The following is a 14178-nucleotide window of genomic DNA, read 5'->3' as shown; positions in this document are numbered from 1 at the left end:
TACACAGAATATTATATAGCTAAAGTTGTTTTATTTTTAACATTGAAAAAAAACAACAACATTTATGTGGAATTAATATTATTGACCAAAAATGTTTACATACTTTTCTATATTGGTGTTATTTTCTACATGTATGGAGTAGCTATTCAGTAAATGCCTGAGTGGTAACAGAGAAGGTAGCTTATAATCGGACAAATGTATAGGAGTTGTTATTCTAATTTATATAAGTTCTTTTTAGAAACTGATTGTCAAAGCACATGCTGTTTTGTATAAAAGGACGTACATTTGGTATTTATCGAAACAGAGCAACACTTTGTTTTGGCGGCAATTTCTCTTTATTTGGTGTAGAGCTGTGCCTCGTCACATGCCAGAAGAAATAAGACGACACATTGTTCGACTGTCCAGAAATAGTTTAAAACAAACGGACATTGCCGTAGCAGTGACTTACTCCTAGTGTATTGTATCTAGAATCCTAAAGCGTCATCAAACTAAAGAAACGTTGTTTTAGGAAAGGTTAGAGGTAGACCCCGAAACCACTACCAAAGATGACCGTGTTTTGATCAGGTCAACATGTCAGGGTCAAAAGAAGTATTTTAATAGGAATGATATGAACAAATTTATTCCAGGGTATCAAGAAGAACGGTGAATAAGAGGCTGATTAAAGAAAGTCATTTAATAAGGACTATTGTAAACCGATATACCCCAACATTCATCGCCGTCAACGTGTTATTTTCCAACTTACAGTTAAGACCCTGGCAACGTATCATCTTATCCGAAGAGCCTTGTTTCCGGCTTGCTAAATCTTATGGTAAGGTTAGCACTCGTTGTTTGCCTAAAGAACAGATGAGGAAAGACAGTTTTTTCATAGAAAACATGCAGGAGGTGGTGCAGTACATATTTGGACAGCTATTCATCGTAATGGAAAACTGCTCTTCATATACTTGAGGGAAATGTTAATGGTGTCTTCTACAGGCATCAAGTGGAGATGATATATGTTCAGTATGCTTGGGCAAAGTATGGCAATAACTTTGTGGTTCAGAATGACAATGCCACTGTCAACAGTGTGCATATTATGCAAAATTTTCTCAAACAGGAGGATGTTACAAGGTTGCCATGGATACCAAAGTTTTAAAATTATAATCCCACTGAGAGCTGTTGGACGGAGCTTAGCTGAAAAATTACCAACCACCATTCGTCAACCAGCTACTGTAACTGAGTTATAGTGCCTTATAGCATCAAGCTGCGATGAAATTATAGTGGATTACACCAATAACTTCACAGACAGCAGCATCCAATGTCCTCTTGTGGAGGTTTTAAGAGTTCAAAATGGACTAACCAAGTACTGAATTTTTAATGTTTCCTATATAAGGTTACAGACGTTGTTTGATAAGCTGTTCATGATATCCATAGAATCTGTCTCGTTATATAAGTTACATATGTAAATGTTTAACGTAATAAGCATTTCTCAGTTTGAAAGTGCTTGGTATATTTGCATTCTATCTTAACAATAATGATGTTATTTGTTATAAAAACCATTCTGGTCAAGACAGTTTTAAAAGAGCTTCCTAGTTGGCGCCTTTTTAATCACATGTTGCAAATAATTTGTACTACATATCCCAAATTTTTTTATTGACTTACAAATGACCGCTAATATAAGTATAACAGATGTCAATTCACAACATAATTTCACCAATGACTTTATTTAAGAAACTTTTAAGAACACAGTTTCATATAAATCATATTTTTGAAACTTCTGTAGATTTACGAATATGTCTCGCATAAATATTGAAGTTATCATGTATTTCAGTTATGTGTTATTTCATGTTATGATTTAACACACCAGACTTTATTGAAAGAGTATTGAGGACTGAAACTTCATCAAACTATGATTATTTATTCCCATGACAGTTTGTCTGTTAAAAATATTAAAAATACGTCGATCTCTGTGTACACAGATATTAGCTGAATATGCTGTTTAATAAATAAAATAACTAGTCTGTTAACCTCACGTTAGAACCCATAAACACATCACGAATACTTTGATATTGCAGACTAAGCCAGACACCCATTGGAACTTTATATACATATAAATGAGGAAAATTGGTTTGGTTTTGAATTTCGTGCAAAGGCACCCGAGGACTACCTGCGCTAGCTGCCTATAATTTAGCAGTGAAAGACTAGAGGGAAGATAACTAGTCATCATCACCCACCGCTAACTCTTGGGCTACTCTTTCACCATCGAATAGTGGGATCGATCGTAACTTCACGGCTGAAAGGGCGTGCATGTTTGGTTAGACGGGTATTTGAACCCGCGACCCTCGAATGACGAGTCGAGTGCCATTGAAGAAGATTGAATGGTTTATACACCCAACTTCGCGCAAGTTAAATCTTTTCCTTTCCAAAACAATTCACTGTCAGAAAGACTCATTATTAATAGGAGTATGAAAATATAAGCCACACCTATACGTTAAGTATAAGTTAAGGGTTTGTTTCATTCTATTTAAATTTTTCTTTCTAAGCAATTAATAAATTCATTATTGTAATGAATATGTTGAATACATATCTGTTAAATTGTACACACGTTCAATGTTTAGTTACCGCACTTTTGGAGTACAGGTTATGTAGCAACACAAAGATATAGTTATGCGGCAACGGGAAGAAGACAAGATTTTGTGGCATTATGAAATACAGATTCAAAGTGAACATGAAAAAAAACACTTTGCCTTCAGACAAAAACTGTAATAAATATAGTTTTCAGGAATATAAAACCTTTTTTGGTGAAAGGAAATTAATTATCTACTGTAGTTTAACATACAATAAATAGAACTATTTGACATTTTAATACTCTAATATTCTAAATGAAAATATATATCTAGTTTAGAGGAATTTTAATTTAAATGGCTCCTTAAAAACACAAATAATAATAAATTAACTTAAACTTCATAGTTGTTTTTTGTTGTTGAGCACAAAATTACACAATTGGCTATCTGTGCTGTGCCTACCACGAGTATCGAAACCTAGTTTTTAACGTTACAAGCCTTCAGATCTAACTTTGAGTCTGGGGGTGGGTGGGAAGTGACATGAATTTAAGTGGGAGTTAGAACTTTGAAAATGCTCCGAAAATTCAAAGTTAATTTAAATAGGTTTTTAGGATTTGAATATCAATCTCACGAAGCAGCTTAATCGTTAAGAAAGTGTTAGTTGTATTTATATTACTGCACAAGAGAACTGTTGTTTTTTTTTAAATAATGTATATGTAATAATATCTTTATTTTGTAATAACATATAAAAGCCATATTGGATGACGGTTATACGTAAAAGTCTTGAAGCATGTACTAATGAAAAGGTCTTCTTAATTGTAGCCATAGGCTAAATGCGCCTCCATAAATCTTGGGAAATATTATTTACGATCGAACTTAATGATTTCGTTACTATACAATTCTCATCATTAGCTACAGTATCGGCTTAAGGGAATTTTGTGCTGGGGTGATAGTGAACGGAATTTTCCAAAATACCCTGTGAACAGAGAATGTTTGAAAAGGATAAGTTGTACCATCTTCTTGTCCATTAAATAAATGATGTATTTTATTGGTCGGTTTCCAAACTCTTGCTAGCGCCGATATACATAAAAGATTCTACAGTCAGCTTGTTCAGGAAATGTATGATTGTAAGATAAGTGTAGTTTGGGCGTGAGTTTATGTGAAAAATTGTTTCCCTACTTATCACAGATATGAGGAACGAGGATCTAAATTTGCGTAACGGTGAAAAGAGAGTAAAATTTGTAACTGTTGTTTTGAATTAATCACAAAGCTACACAATGGGCTATCTGTGCTCTGCCCACCACGGGTATCGAAACCCGGTTTTTAGCGTTGTAAGTCCGCAGACATACCGCTGAGCCACTGGGGGGCATTGTAACTGAAAAATGTTTGTAACACCTTACGTATTTTCAACAACAGCTAGGCGTAGCGTTCTACAAATGACGCACAAAGAGCAAATACTTGTTACAATTATTACTTGGATTAGTGGCCATAATATGTTCTGATCATTGTTTAATACAAACCTTCATTTAAGAGGGAATATAGTTGAAAAAATGAGCTCTTTCTAACAATGGTCATGTATGAGTCGCTAAATATGCCAAGCTCAAATAATGTAAGAATTCAGTTTTGTAATTAAGATAGCTTCTTAATTTTCTAAGATATTCCGGTTTCTCTTTTGTTTATTTTCAAAGTGAAACCTTACAAGCAGGTATTTAAGATATTCCGGTTTCTCTTTTGTTTATTTTCAGAGTGAAACCTTACAAGCAGGTATTAATTCTTCCTGGGAAGCATCAGAGAAAATTAGACATGTCTTAGGCTCCTGTCACCAGCTGGGACAACGGTAAGTCTTTGGAGGGCCTGACATGGCTTAGCGCGTTAAGGCGTGCGCTTCGTAATCTGAGGGTCGCGGGTTCGCGCCCGAGTCGTGCCAAACATGCTCGCCCTCCCAGCCGTGGGGCGTTGTAATGTGACGGTCAATCCCACTATTCGTTGGTAAAAGAGTAGCCAAAGAGTTGGCGGTGGGTGGTGATGACTATCTGCCTTCCCTCTAGTCTTACACTGCTAAATTAGGGACGGCTAGCACAGATAGCCCTCGAGTAGCTTTGTGCGAAATTCCAAAACAACAACAACAACAACAAGTCTTTGGATTTACAACACTAAAATCAGGGGTTGGATTTTCCAAGTCACTCCCTTAGGCTTCTGTCACCAGCTATGATAACGGTAAGTATTCGGATTTACAACGCTAAAATCAGGGGTTGGATTTTCTTCGGTGGACATAGCAGATAGCCTGACTCGACTTTGCTGCAAGGAAACACACATACATACACAGATACACCTCTAGACCCGTAGAGGTTCCCCATATTATTCTATTGAAATCTTTAAAGTGTGAGCGAACATAGAGATCGGCGTTTTAGCCTGGACTCCGTATGTTACCGGCCCGGCATGGCCAAGCGTGTTAAGGCGTGCGACTCGTAATTTGAGGGTCGTGGGTTCGCATCCCCGTCGCGCCAAACATGCTCGCCCTCCCAGCCGTGGGGGCGTTATAATGTTACGGTCAATCCCACTATTCGTTGGTAAAAGAGTAGCCCAAGAGTTGGCGGTGGGTGGTGATGACTAGGCGCCTTCCCTCTAGTCTTACACTACTAAATTAGGGACGGCTAGCACAGATAATCCTCGAGTAGTTTTGTGCGAAATTAAAAAAAAACCAAAACAAACCGTATGTTACTATCATCAGGATTTTTACGTACTACGATTTAAAATAGTCTGAAATTAAGGTAAATTGTAATTTAATTCAGAAGTTAAATAAATGTTGATATGTATCCAATTTATGATATTTGCAAACAACATTGATACACATAGTTCGTTTTTTTATAACACAAATATATTTTAATATACAAACGATAATACAATTTAAAATAATCGTTATTACAAATAATGATCTTTGTACAAACTCTTTACAAATTTACAAACAATACTGAGTCATCTTTCTGGTCCGAAACTTCCATGATATCTTATCGAGTGTTCACGATAAGCGGATTAATTTCAGTTGATATAGGTACAATTTACTTAACAGAGAGCTAGCTACCTTTGCATTATTCGTTGATCACGCGTCGGGTTTTCGCCGCTGAAGTTATATAATATCTTAGTAAAAATAATAATATGCGATGTGTATCTGCTGAAGTTAAATGGCTTGTAATGTTTGAAATTTATAAACGTTATTGGTCAAATTACCAATTATGAAGTATTAATCACAGTTATAGCTTCCAATGCTTATGACACCCCAACTATAGCTAAACTATAATATATAGTGTCTCCTGGTGTCTCCCATTGGATATATTTTTAGGGGCGAGGAGAGTTCCGACAAAGTTCAGCTTGCACAACAACATATATGTTATACTAGTGTTTTACATACACACTTGTATTGTTGACTTTACATTCGAGAATCTTCTATAATTTTAGTGAATAAGCGGAAATTTCCCAATACAGATTTAATGATATGAGTTACGTATATTTCTAAATAGAAAGTTAACTAAAAGGAACATAGATGTTAAAATAGATATATAATAGTAAATTCGTCGAAGGACCTTGACATGACCTGGTGGATAGCACACTTGCAACGCGATCTCCGAGTCGAGTATTTGAATCGTGTTAACCGAACATATTCGTCTTTTAGCCTTCGGGACGTTATAATGTTACGATCAATCACATTATTGATAGTTAAATAGTAACCCAAATGTTTATCATATCAAAATTAAAGACGACTAGCACGGATATTCCTGAAGTAGCTTTGATCAAAATTCAAATAAACACTATTTTGGACTCCTTATGTCTGCCTAACGTACCAATCTGTATTATGATTAGGACTATTTTGTACGAAAGATAAAATACGGTTTGAAAAATATAAAACATGAGAATTGACATTTATTGTTATTAGTATCATATCATATGTAAAAGAAAAAGAACGGCATGGAGTGAAAAATATAATACATGAGAATTAACATGTATCATTGTTGTACTATAGCATATGAAAACAGAAAAGGTATGGAGTGAAATATATACGACATAAGAATTGGCATTTGTCGTTAGTATTCACACCATAACGTATGAAACAAACGAGAGAAAAAATACTTCGGTAAAATATTGGTAAAAAAAAAATAGGAAGGCTCTTGCCATCATACAAATTAAGCACACAATTGTTAACAATTGATAACTCAATTAGAAAACTAATATTTTGTATATCTTCTGTGACGTTTGTGTTATGGACGAGATATAAATAAATATGGCATAATTAAAAAAAAAACTATGTATACGGGTGGACGATTGGAGATATATTAACAATTTAGATTGGGCGTGGTAATACCTTAACATCGTGGTATTTCTGTCCAAACGTCATTATGGGATCTGGAATTGTTTTACTCTTTCTCCAATTGATGCATTGTATTCAAATCATTTATTCCTTTTTACTGATTTTTTTTCGAGCAGCCATCTTCTCGCATCTGGCTACAAACAGCGAAAAGTGGTAAAAATGTTGGAGATTGTGGGGTAGAGCAACCACATCTGCTGTTTTCCTTCCTTTTTTTATTTTATTAAGAACGTTAAACCTGCGAAAGTGACGTTAAACTCGATGGATAGATGGTGTAACCCAACACAATTTGCGTTTTACTTCCGTCAGATTAGAGCTGCGTTGTTTCTTTTCTTTTTTTCATGTTCTATGTAATGTTATAATTAATTATAACAAATAATATATTTAGATAATATAATTATTCCACAACCATGGTAAATAAGTGTTTAATCTTGGAATTGTAACAATAATTCTAAGTCAATGCTTCATTACAAACAGAATAAAACAAAAAGCAGATTCCCTTTAACTTAATAGTTTATTAATGTAAATTATAACAGATTTTAAAAAGTTTAGAACTTAAAGCACTTAGATAAATTATAGACTGTATTCCTTAAACTTAGTTGTCTTTGAAAAATTCAAAACTTTCCTTTCCTTTGTTGTGTTTATTCCCCTTTTACTTGAACTATGCATAAAACACTTCGGCAAACTCCTTTAAATGTGTGAACTTCGTACTTTCCGAAAGGAATGCATAATAGCCTAAGAAATGTGATGCAAACTGTATATTAAGTAATAATTAAATCGAAACTCCAAATGAAACTATTTTAATGGATGGGCCATTGATTTTTGAATCTATTGTGATAAATGTTTCTGACGTAACAAAAGTATTCAAATATTGTGTATTTTCTTGCGAAAATTAGGGAAATAAATTTGTTCTCAAATGAGTTAAAATGGACTGACCTGAAAGTATCAAAGCTAGACTTTGCTGATGTGCTTACTACGGTTATTATACGAGCGTCATTTTTGTATTCCTTATGAGACAAATTTTAATTGCAAGATATTATAATGTTTTCGAAAAAGAATATTTATAATTATTTTGGGAACTTATGAGCCAACAATTTTATGTATGTTTTAATGACAAATAATCCGCTGTTCTAACGAGCAAAATAAGAAATGTCATGGTTAATCATGAACACACTGTTTTTCAGCAAAAACATAATTGCCAGGCATCTTTTACTCTAAACACGAACATAATTGAAACCCGTTTCTTGAGATTTCAGAGTTATAAAAGATTAAGAGATTAGATAAACAGGAGGAACCGAAACATAAATATACATTAAAAACAACATTTTGGCCTCCGACTCTAAACAAAAATATGAGAATGTATAATTTTCTCTTAGCGTATAAAAAATAAGTACAGTTTAGATACACAAATACCAAATGAGTGATACTGTGGCAGAATTAAAATTCAATCTTCCAGTACCACAGCAGGATGTTGTCGGACTCATAACGCAAGAAATCTGGTTTGGATACGCGCGGTAGGTAGAGTAGGGTTAACCCATTATATGTAAAATCAGCTGGTATGGGTAGAGAAAGCTCTATGTAGAGGAGCGAACAACGTTTCGACCTTCTTCGGTCATCGTCAGATTCACGAAAGGTTTTAACATATATATTTTTCTCTATAAGTAGGTTTTCTCGTCATCAAGGGTTAATCCATTGTGTAGTTTTCCGCTTAGTTTCAATTAATTAAAACTTAATATGCTCATATGTCAATATGCTTAATACGTTTTATGGAACAAACTCCTTTTCTCAGTTTATAAAATCATTTTTCTAGAAATTATAAACTCCAACAATTTACGACTTTTGTGTCCAAAATTGCTTATTACTCCTAGATATATAGTTTCAACGTGATGACATACTCTTTATTTCTTTGAATTATATATTCCTTAATATTACAAAGTTTAAAATGCTCTGCTTGTTTGTTTTTTTGAATTTCACGCAAATCTACATGAGGGCTATCTGCACTAATCGTCCCTAATTTAGTATTATAAGACTAGAGGAAAGGCAGCTAGTCGTCACCATCCACCGCCATCTCTTGGGCTACTCTTTTTACCAACGAATAGTGGGAGTGACCGTCACATAATAATGCACCCACGGCTAAAAGAGAGAGCATGTTTGGTGCGACGGGGATTCGAACTCGCGACCCTTAGATTACGAGTCGAATGCCTTAACCCACGTGGCCATGCCGGGCCCAAGTACTCTGGCTATTATCACTTACTTCACATTTCGGGTAGTGTTTAACAGAGAAAGTAACTAATTAATCATTCAATACTTTATTACATTATAAGTTTCAGTTCTTTTGTGTGCAATGAATTATGACTTTTACGTGCTTATTGTAAGCCTTGTTTTGTTTTTTTTTACAAATGTGACTTTATTAATTTACAGGCTGCTTTGTTCACTTTTGACCAGAAGTTATTAATACTTGGCTTTTATTACACACAAAACACTGACAGATATTTCTCTTTGATACATAGTAGGTACTTCAAACCCGTACGCCTTAATCCTTTTATATTCTTTAGAATACAAAACTTTGATTGGTATATTAGAAAGAAACTTTTGAAATCAAAAGAACGAGTCGCCAGTTTAAACTGCTAAATAGTAAAAAGCATAATTTTATTACGTTATATATGACTAAGGCATTCTTATGTATCGAAATTATGTGTTATATTTAAGTTTTAATATTTAGAATACCCTAATACCGTTGTATACTATACGAAAATATATCGAGAGATTTGTCAGTAAAAAATCGGTGCCAATCATAACACATAATTTTTATAAAAATTGTCCTTATTTTTAGTCATAGAGTAGAAACAATAGAAATATTCATTTTTAAACTTTTTATTTCTTTGTTTTTTTGGGGCCCGGCATGGCCAAGCGCGTTAAGGCGTGCGACTCCTAATTTGCGGGTTCGAATCCCCGTCGCGCCAAACATGTTCACCTTTTCAGGCGTGGGGGCACTATAATATTACGGTCAATCCCACTATTCGTTGGTAAAAGAGTAGCCCAAGAGTTGGCGGTGGGTGGTGATGACTAGCTGCCTTCCATCTAGTCTTACACTGCTAAATTAGGGACGGCTAGCACAGATAGTCCTCGAGTAGCTTTGTGCGAAAAACAAAAACAACAAAATAAACAATTGTTTTCTTGGAAACTCGAACTGAATCATGTTTGAATTAAACTAAATGTCATATAACTAGCTATGACGTATAATGGTCAGGAAAATACACAAATATGTTACTCACAGATGTTATCAATAGTAATGATCTCAATAAGTAAGAAACAGCTTTTGGTGACAAAATGTCATGTATGTAGGGAATACACGATCTCATACACAATGCATTAACCTAAATTCAAAGTACAATATGTCACATGCGTATCTTATGAAACAGATAATACACATATATCACAGTGGTTCGACACAGTGATAGCGTAAAGATATGGTAAATATGTAGATTTCAATTATCTTAGTCTATTAGTAGAGTAATTCATCGCTGCATAGTGTCAATTTACTATCGTGAAATCTCGGTAAAAGTAGTAATAGTGTAGTTTCAATAGAATGCCTTATAATATTATTATCTTAATGAGAGAAATAGCCTTTTGGTTTTGGTTTTGTTTGGTTTGAATTTCGCGCACAGCTAAACGATGGCTATCTGCGCTAGACGTCCATAGAAGGGGAGGCAGCTAGACATCACCACTTACCGCAAACTATTGGGATACTCTTTTACCAACGAATAATGGGATTGACCGTCACATTTTAATGTCCTGGTGGCTGAAAGGGCGAGAATGTTTCGTGTTAAGGGGATTTGACCCCGCGACCCTTCGATTACGAGTCGACCGCCTTAACCATCCGGCCAGGCTAAACAGCCTAGGGTAGAGCACGCCATAAGTACTCATTCGTTCCACTACACTCAGGTACCAGACTGATTTGTTCTCACATTATTTTACCGTACAAACTCAACACTGTGTGGTAACTTCCTCTTTTATCAAGCTTGGAAAAGTGTTGATATCTATATCACATTCTTGTTTTTGAACTTATTTGTTTTTTGAATTTCGCGCAAAGCTACAAGAGGGCTATCTGCGCTAGCCGTCGCTAATTTAGCAGTGTAGGATTAGAGAGAAGGAGCTAGTCATCACCAAAGTAGGAATTTTTGTTAACATCATTTTTGGATGTATTATATGCGTTACGTACAAATACCGACATTGTAAGATAAAATTATTCATACGGCAAACTGGAAAAACAATGAAAATATAAAATTTATGTTCGTCTTAGCAGCAAAATGTTCTAGGCTGTTAAGTAATATGTGTAGGCTACTCTGAGGACAGCTTAAAAACACACAACTCTTGGCTGTTGACGCGGATTGCCTATATTCAAAAGGTATTTAATATTTAAAATCGTGTAGTTGGAGCTTAAAAGTAAGATATAAGTACTTTCTTGTTAGTTTACTATGTATAATGTATGATCTGATTTTGGGCAACTACAGTCGATTAGATTGGATAAAATATTGTACTTGGAACTACTATGTAATACACTTCTACTCTAGCATCACTACCTCATAAATGTACACAAGGTTTTTTTTTTTGGTTTTTTTTGGAATTTCGCACAAAGATACTCGAGGGCTATCTGTGCTAGCCGTCCCTAATTTTGCAGTGTAAGACTAGAGGGAAGTCATCACCACCCACCGCCAACTCTTGGGCTACTCTTTTACCAACGAATAGTGGGATTGACCGTCACATTATAACACCCCCACGGCTGGGAGGGCGAGTATGTTTGGCGCGACTCGGGCGCGAACCCGCGACCGTCAGGTTACGAAGCGCACGCCTTAACGCGCTAGGCCATGCCAGGCCCTATGTACGACAAATATATAAATATTAAAAATTGGTTTTCAATGTTATTTTAATTTGTACTCAATTCTGTAGAATACTTGCAATCACAAGTATTCTAAAGAAGATAAAAAATGTATAATTGAACATGATGTATAGTGCCTCGAGCAAATATTTCCAATAAAGAAGTTCTTCTGTGATACTTGGGACAAAACAAGCAGCCTCTGAAGTTCACTTCTCCTTTCACCGTAGATTTGTTCTTTTGTATTTGCCCTTTAAACGTCTTTCTGTAAACAGCACTAATTTATTTTCACTTTATCTTGTTTCATAAAGACGTTTTCACTGAGCGTTGCATATTTCGTAACCACTCTTCTCAGTTCCTGTGCTCGTAGTTGTTCAGTAATGTACAGACTTTTGACTAAATTCGTCATTCGTTACAAAATGCGAATATTCCAGTTTTACATTAACGATGCGCATCAGGAGTTGAGTACGGATAGGAAGCAATTGCGTACAGCCTTTTAATTACTTACTTCAAGTTACGATACAATGTTACATGACATTTCCTTTACTTAGAGATTGAAACCAGTTTCTAGTGTTATTGTACAATTAGTGAATTAATTAAATTTTACTTGGTGTGTTAGTATCTCTGATAAATGTTTTATATGTATGATAAATTTACTTATGTGCTGCACGGGGGAAAGCAGTTTTATAAATGATACATCTTTAATTACCTTTAACTTATCATGTAGATTGGGGTGGTTTGTCTTCTTTGGTGATATTGGTTTGGTTTGAATTTCGCGTAAAGCTACACGAGGGCTATCTGCATTAGCCGTTCCTAATTTAGTAGTGTAGGACTAGAGGGAAGGCAGCTAGTTATCACCACCCAACGTCAACTCTTGGGCTACTCTTTTACCAACGACTAATGGGCTTGAGCGTCACGTTATAACGCCCCCACGACTGAAAAGGCAAACATGCTTAGTGTTACGAGACTCTCGGATTACGATTCAAGTGCTTTAACCACCTGGTCATGCCCAGCCTATATTATTCGTTTATGTGATATTGAAATTATATAACTTTCACCCGTATAATCCTTTTGTTTACCTTGGTGAGTTATACAATTAAATTTCAACACAGCACAACGTTTTTCTTGATTTTCGGTAAGTTATGTTTACAAGATTGCGTGCCCAGAGACTTACTTTAAAAAACTAATAACATCGTATACTCTAAATCACACGAGTTCAAATGTGCTTCTTTCGTTAAGAAAAATTCATTTTGTTTTATATTTCATTATATTTAAAAAATCCCAATAAATAGACACTGTGTAAAATTCAATGCACAGAATCTTAATTACAGCTGTGCCAGAGCGCTCTAAGAATTTCAATTTCAGCCAGGAAATTATATTTGGACTTACATTTAGAAGCAAAGTTTATTTTACCCTTTTTAATCTGAAACGTCAATATGTATTGAAAATACATTTTAATCCATATGAAAAACGTGCAGTATGCCATTTCTAATAAAATTTAAATTAAAAAAACGACAACTTGAGAAACGCTTGTATTTTATCACATGTGTGTTGTGACTGAATCTGGGGTCGATAAATCAAGAAAATCACATGGAATAGGGAAAGGTTTAAATTATTTAATACCAAAGAAGGTAGAGCTACAATCAAAGAATGTGGTCAATGCGGACTGTCGATAAAATTGATATGTTTGTGCTTTTATTGTCGAGTCAAAACGAGTGTACACAATGAACAAGTCTATAACATAATTCTTTAAACAATCTTATAAAGAAGTATATCGAAGAGAGATATTTAGTTATTACTTGATCTAACGACGAGTTTAGGGATATTTTACACAAGTGCTAATTTAAAACATATTTCATAGGTTTCATCAAAAACACTAAAGAAACTTTGAATGTGTATTATCTGTTTAACCATTAAAGAATGTAAACTAATCTTAAACAGTTTGTTGCTAGTATTTCCAAGGTCCAAAACGGTTGCGTAAACGAAATGTTAGTTGTACTTAATAAGAAGGAGTTATCGTGTTAATGCAGTACCCATAGATGTCAGTTGTGGGGCTACGGGTGACAAACATATTTTCCATTTGTGTGTTTGTTTCAAACGGGATTATACAGTGCAATTCCATCATGGATTGGAAATTTGTTTAGAATAAGTTTTATGACTCCTTCGAAAAAAAGTTAACACTGTTAAATAATAAAGAGGCAAAGAATAGACCATTTCAAAGGAAATAATCTTCAGTATTTGCCCACGGAAACATCGAAAAGTGCAGAGTGTTTAGATGTGAAACAGATCCAAAACTAATCTGAAGTAACGCCCTCCTTTTTAAGGTAAAATTATGATTACGAAAGTAAACCATTCGGCTTCAAATGTCATTACATTGAAACAAGACATAGCTCGTAATAGCA

General features: G+C 34.8%; 1 long non-coding RNA gene across 3 annotated transcripts in view; it reads left to right on the top strand.

Annotated features, from left to right (window-relative positions):
- Positions 1-14178, top strand: part of LOC143228143 (uncharacterized) — a 93344-nt gene that overhangs the window by 65524 nt on the left and 13642 nt on the right. For all 3 annotated transcript variants that reach the window (XR_013015216.1, XR_013015214.1, XR_013015215.1), the window contains one exon: positions 4286-4377. This is a non-coding gene — a long non-coding RNA (uncharacterized LOC143228143). The remainder of the gene's footprint in view (positions 1-4285; positions 4378-14178) is intronic.

Source organism: Tachypleus tridentatus, chromosome 10 (assembly GCF_004210375.1).
Source record: "Tachypleus tridentatus isolate NWPU-2018 chromosome 10, ASM421037v1, whole genome shotgun sequence".
Classification (NCBI taxonomy): domain Eukaryota; kingdom Metazoa; phylum Arthropoda; class Merostomata; order Xiphosura; family Limulidae; genus Tachypleus; species Tachypleus tridentatus.
The sequence above is the reverse complement of the archived record's forward strand: the minus strand, read 5'-3'. Positions and strand labels throughout refer to the sequence as shown.